The following is a 6,336-nucleotide window of genomic DNA, read 5'->3' as shown; positions in this document are numbered from 1 at the left end:
AGAGGAGAGGAGAGGAGAGGAGAGGAGAGGAGAGGAGAGGAGAGGAGTTAGTGGGCAGTACATCCAGTGGTCCTTCAAGAAAGGAGCTGGGGTGTAGAAGGCTGTGCACACAGCACTCAAGCAGAAGCTGGGACCACCTTCACAGAGTGCTCCCCTCTCCTCTTTGTTCTTCACCTCTGCCCTCTCACTCTTCGTGCTATAGATCAGGTGAACTCCCTTCTTCTGTTTGCCACCCCAGCAGCTCTGACTCTTAGGGAAGAAAAACCAGCCGACAAATCCATTCTGATCCAGATCAAAGACGAGACAGACTTGAAGATATTTAGATCTAGATTATTTCCATGGAACCTGCAAGTTCCCTTAAGCAAAGTAAATACTCCTCAGCCTAATGACTATTAATTAAAAGGGAGTGCTTTACACCCAAGGAGAATTAATTGTTGTTCACAAAATGTATCTCTTTCCCCTAATTGGTTTGTCATTGTGCTGGGGAAGCAACATCCCATGAATATTTCAACACAATAATCAGTTTAAAAAACTAAACTGGATTTAGCACATTTTCCCCACAGCGCACAAAGACTCCAGTGGTTGCAATAATCTAAAACTCAGATCTCTTTCTCTCTTTCTCCTCCCATATACCAATTGAGACTTAGAGCTATCACAGAATGGCAAAAAAAAAAAAAAAAAGAAAAAGAAAAAAAAAAAAAAGAAAAGAAAAAAAAAAAAAAAACAAACAGAAATAAAGTGGGGAGTTTTGAGCTGAAAAATGGGGAAGAGATAACAACAGAAAAAAATCAGTTCAGATGTGCAAATTGTAGATAAAGACTTCTGATGAAGAAGAGGGGAGTGCCTGATGAGGAAGAGGGGAGAGTGTGTTGAGAGATAACAAGAATCAGTAATTTCTATTCAGCAAAGCCACCAAATCAGAAAGCAGTGCTGATCTTATTGGAGGAGAGCCCTCAACAGCAACTAATCCTGTCATATTGAAAGAAAATTGTAAATGTTCTCTGCAGAAATTGCCTGCCCATTGCAGCTAATCGAGCCCACTTGGCTCTTGCACACCCACACACAGCACGCAGCACCCGGACCCACAGACACACAGCTACCAGCACTGTGAGATGCTCACCTGGGCGCCCTGATCCCCTCCTTGCTGCCAACCCTCATGAAGGTGGCAGCTTGTCCTCATTTCCTTAGGAGTGCTGGGGGAAATAGGAATTACCATCGGCTCACTTACGAGTCCCAGTATCCACTATTTTTAAATTCACCAGTTTTGTCTGAACCTTTAAGCTAGGTTTGATAGCTCTACGTATATATATGTGTGTGTGTGTGTATGTGCATACATATATATATATGTATTTAAAAGCTGAACTTGGCTGAGCTGGAGCAGACTCCCAAGGGCCAGTGCCACGGAGAGAGTGCGGTGTGTGTGCGTGTGTGTGTGTGTGTGTGTGTGTGCCTGCGCATGTGGGAGGGAGAGAGCGAGCGAGGGAGAGACAAAAACTCCATCAACCCGGACAATGCCACCTCTCGTTTAATGCTTCCCAACTGTTATTCTTTCCCCTCATTATCACGGCACCAAGTAATCTGTCTTTCCCCCCCCCCTCCAATCCCCTCCCCCTCCTCTTGGAAGATATGGAAGAGAAAGATAAAGCGGCTGCCTGCGGGCGCTGATGCGCGCAGCTCGCGTGCCTCTGCCGCCGGAGCCGGGGCCACTCCGCAGCCGCCTCTCGGAAAGAGCCGCTTGCCGCGGGATGGGATGCAACTTCTGGTGATTGGATCACAGGTAGGAAACCTTCGCTATTTCATTGACGTTTCCTGTCTCTCTCTCTCTCTCTCTCTTTTTTTTTTTCCCTTCCTCTTCCTTTTTTCTTGTTCTTTAGGTCTTTATTTTAGTCTTCTTTCCCCCCCAACCTTCTCTTTCTCGCCTTCTAACCTCCTCCCCTTCCTCGCCGCACCTACAGTTTCATCTGCTGCTGTCATAAGAAAGCTCCCGCCAAGAAAATAATGTCCAAGAAACGAGCTTACGTTTTGCTTCCTGATAGAAGGAGCAGAGCAAAACATGGGGAAACTTTTGCTGAAAGGGTCCATCGCGGTGCTGTCATCGGGGGCTGGGAGAGAGAGGAGAGAAGGCAAAGCCCCAGCAGAGCTTTCCTCTGCTGAGTTACAGCTGTGATACTCATCCCGGATCCGAGGCTAAATGGTACAGACAGGAAGGAGAGACGCGGTAACCTGATTTAGGGAAATCTTCACATTTACCAAGCGCTCCTCAAGTTGGGTTTTTTTGTTTGTTTGTTTTTGTTTTAATAGTGCAAATGCTGCGTTCCGACGCAGGAACATCTCCCGGGCTACTCTTCCCAAATCTTCCTGTGACATATTTGCCGGTGACTCCTGCAAAATGTCCTCAGGAGCTGGGAGCGGAGCCTGCTCTAGGAGTGGGGAGGGCAGAGATGGAGACGGGGCAATAGGAAAAGGAGGCTTCTGTAGTGACAACGCGGTTCCTCTCCCTCAGCACCCCTCCTAAGGACTGTACATCTGTTCAGGGTCAGCGCCCATCCCCGCGGCTTCAGGTCTCTGGGAGGGGGAGGGGGGTTTCCGAACGTGGGGTGCCACCAGAGGTGAGGAAGGCAGGGGGCTTCCTCGGTTCCGATCTCCCTTCTCTGGGTCGGTGTCCCCGGGGTCCGGTCCGTGGTGGATGCGGGGGAGGAGGTGAGGATGCTCCAGGGTCGGGCTCAGCTCTACCCGCTACCACGGCTCGACTGACCTTCCTGGGAGGGCTGAGCCGGTCCCGGCTGCTTCTCCGGGCTCCTTCTGGGGTGCATGCGGTCGGGAGCAGAGAGCCTCGAGAGGGAGCTGCACAGGCAGCGGGAACAAGAATGCCTCCCGGACTGCCCCGGGAGCCGTGTCTAGGTTACCCCCCCTCCTCACCCCAAAGTCCAGCCATTTCCGGGGCTCTGGAGGGCCAAAGTGCTGCCCTGCCCCACTGGCGAGTTTCTTGCAAGCGTTCCTTCACTCTCAGCGGGGGAGGCTGCAGTTCACCTGGGGTCCCGCAGGGCCGCCAGGCATGTAGGTCCTTCACAGGAGCCTCGGGTGATCCTTCCTCCCCTTCGGTGGAGAATGGCCAAGGGACTTTCCCCACACTCAAGAAAAACTTTTTGTCCATATTTTTCTCAAGTGCTTGAGGTTCCTTTAGGCAATCTCTTTTTTTCTTTAACTGGAACAGGAGGGTGGGGAGAGGGGTATTTCTTGCTGCAAATTCAGCCAGAGAAGTACTTCTCCCCACTTATGTGTTAAACAGCGTGTTTGCACATCTTTCCTTTGCGTTAGAGAAAAAGATGAGAGTAAATAAAAAAGAGGGGCCAGCCTTTGCTTGACAGTGAGTTTTAGCAGTTTTTTGTTTTTTGTTTTTTAAGAGATTGTCAATGAGGAAGGTTAATAGAGGACTAGGCACTCTGTCTGCTTTTATGGTATTGCATTGCCTGCAATCTCAGCTCTGTCTAAATACATGCCAGCCTCAATTACATAGTTTATGACACCAGCCGTTTTCAATGACTCGTCTATAAACCGTGTTATGCTGTGCAGAGTCTGCTCTCTCTCCTTTAGGCTTTTTGATTGTAACTTTGGTTGAGCTTCCCCTTTGCAGGACCTCTGGATTGCAAAAGCAACCCTGTTTGCTTTTGCATCTGGAGAGTGAGAAGTCGTAACATAGGTTTGCCAGCTTGTCAAGCCTGCGTCCTGCTGAGCTGCCCTCTCTGTGCCAGCTCAAAGTGCTCAGTGATTTCTGCAGTGTAGTCCACCAGGAAAAAGGGTTTCATACATGGGAAGGTGATCTGGGCTAGTCCTACTCCAGTTATTTCGGAGGGAGAGAGAAATAATAAAAAGAAAAGGTCACAATCTTCTCCGATCCAAAACCAAGATCTTAGGAAACTACAGAATCACTTGTAACTCTGAACTTGGCCAGAGCTTGGGGAGATCTGAATTGCCCATGGTCAGAAGCGTCCTGAGGAGATAGAAGAGGTGGCAGTCATGCTGTTCCATGTCACTGCCTCAGAAGGAGGCCAAGTTGCAGAAAGAGGAAAACCAGCCACCGCTGAATAACTGCATCTATGAATGAAAGTGTGCTTTGTTTGTTTGCTTGTGTGTTTGCTTGCTTTTGCCTGCATGCACCACTATCATTTAGATGTTTTTTCCACCCCTGAGCAGCGTCTCTGTGTACGTTTCATGGCTCTCAGTTGCTCCACATGCTTGGATCCTTCACCCATCAGGTCTCTAATTCAATAGTCTTGCGAGGTGATCTACTGTGAAATCCCCCACTGTTTCAGATGTCCCAGATAATTACTCTGCCCCATTTTGCTTCTGTAACCCACTCACCTATTCACCCAGGCTTCCTCTGCTCCAGTAATGTCATGACCTACATGCAAAAGAGTTATGTTCTTGTCCTGTTTCCATAGCGATGCAACATGGGAAATGCACACAAACCAGTAATAATGAAGTAGATTCCCTCCCTCTGAAATCAAAACTTCTTTGAAAGTTGAGTGTGATTTAAAGGAAATCAGGGATCGGAGGAGATTTGGATTTCCAGTTCAAAGTCCAGATTTCTGCGCCCTCTAGTGCCAGAGGCAGGCAAAGAAGACCATCCTCAGACACAGGGGATGCAAAACCTGGTAAAAAAAAAAAAAAACAAAAAACAAAAAACAAAAAACAAAAAAACAAAACAACATAGAGAATAGAGAAAAAGAAATGATACAAAATAAGGGCATTTCAAGCAGTGTCTATTTCCATTCCATGCCTTCCATTCCATCTTCTAAATCCCAACCTACAAAAATAAAAAGGCAGGTTGGGGTACAACTGATCCTGGTTCTGTCATGTCTAGCCTAACACTGAAGGTTCCAGGGGGAGGGTTAAACTATAGAGGATTTGATAGTAAGAAATTAGGGCCAGAACCATTAATTCCCATATTTTGGACTATTCTGAGTTTGATCTTCACAGCTTGCAGCAACTTGCAGCTAATGGTTGGAAATTTGAAGGCATGGAAAAGGATTACTCACTTGTGAAAGTGCTGCCCTGACCTTGTATGGGCTCTTTGGATAGGTGGATGAGTGAGTAACAGTAATCATTCTAAGAAAAGCTGAAGGGGCTTAAATCCATCTCATATGAATGACAGGGATAACTTTTTCACAAATGCTTGTAGCCTTAAAAATGCTTACACTGGATGGTAGCATTTCAAGCCCTGTTAAATCTGAGTCCAGATCCCTTCTCTAGAAACCAAGCTGTGAAGAGGACCAAGCACAGAGAACTACAAAAAGTAGCTGTCACTAAATGAGACAATTAGCACCCTCCTCCTTGTCTTCAGCAGTTCCTGTATTTTGACAGTGTTCAGATTTGCCAGGATCTCCATAGCATTTCCTGAGTTCAACCTGCCCAAGACAAGCTGGGAGTTATCTACTTGCGTGTCCTCGTCCCACTAGCTGAACGCCAATCTCTTGTGCCTAGTAGGCTGCATTCCCATTCCATATTAAACAGAATGAGGATTGCTTATTCACTTATCTCACTGACTTTCTACATCTCCCTAAACAAACTGCAGAATTAAAAGATGAGAGCATCCCTGAAATTGTATTAAAAGGCTGCATTTTTCTCCCATGACCCCAGAGCTTGTTACCGCTTAAATGCTTTTAGTCTGTGGAGCTGCTGATTATTTTAACTTTAAAGCTGTATCATTACCTGTATCTAACGCTGTCTACTCCCTGTGCAGAAAGATATGTATCAGCAGATGTTTCAAAGAGACATCTCTCATATAACACGATTTTAAGAGTGAGGTGAGTTTTATCTCATTTCCATCAAGCACTTCCTAAAGAATGCCTGCCGTTGAAACTTAAATACACAGTGGGATTTCAGCAGTTCATGTGCTTCGTGTATTCATGTTTAAGAAAATGATCATGACAGAATGAAGCGTATCATCTCTTTGGGCCAGCTGGTTAGCTGAGTGCCTTTTTTGCCTGTTTTCCTTTTGACAAGAAGCTCCTAAGATCCTGGGCTTTCTGGTGTCTTGTTTGACTCCCTTGTTCGATTCATTGGGCTATATTCTGATCACGTTTATACTCTTGCAAATCAAAGGTGAATGCCTTAGTTCTAATTACTTTTGTTTTATGCTAGTGCAATAGAGCTCAGGATTTAACTTTCATAGAAACATAGTAAGTGTTGTAATTAGAATATGCCAATGTTTTGACAGCTGTTCATGCAATGGCTGTGAGTTGTCAGACTCTGCCTGAAAGGGAAATGCAATGTGATAATGGACACTGGGAATGGGTGGAACACCTCTGAAAATGTTGGCAATGTAGATCTCTA

General features: G+C 46.3%; 1 protein-coding gene and 1 long non-coding RNA gene across 6 annotated transcripts in view; one reads left to right on the top strand and one right to left on the bottom strand.

Moving 5' to 3' along the window:
- The window catches only part of LOC122190194, a 7,161-nt gene extending 4,101 nt beyond the window's left edge, over positions 1 to 3,060 (bottom strand). For both annotated transcript variants that reach the window (XR_006182084.1, XR_006182085.1), the window contains exon 1: positions 2,020 to 3,060. This is a non-coding gene — a long non-coding RNA (uncharacterized LOC122190194). The remainder of the gene's footprint in view (positions 1 to 2,019) is intronic.
- CHRM2 (cholinergic receptor muscarinic 2) overlaps positions 1,523 to 6,336 on the top strand; it is a 97,359-nt gene continuing 92,545 nt past the window's right edge. For 2 of the 4 annotated variants that reach the window (XM_042890000.1, XM_042889999.1), the window contains exon 1: positions 1,524 to 1,777. The gene's annotated coding sequence lies outside the window, so the exon portion shown is untranslated. Of the gene's footprint in view, positions 1,778 to 6,336 lie in introns of all 4 variants that reach the window. The other 2 variants (XM_042890003.1, XM_042890004.1) reach the window with 2 other exon arrangements.

This window comes from Lagopus leucura, unplaced genomic scaffold (assembly GCF_019238085.1).
Source record: "Lagopus leucura isolate 7727_CA_CO unplaced genomic scaffold, USGS_WTPT01 Super-Scaffold_100159, whole genome shotgun sequence".
NCBI classification, from domain to species: domain Eukaryota; kingdom Metazoa; phylum Chordata; class Aves; order Galliformes; family Phasianidae; genus Lagopus; species Lagopus leucura.
The sequence above is the reverse complement of the archived record's forward strand: the minus strand, read 5'-3'. Positions and strand labels throughout refer to the sequence as shown.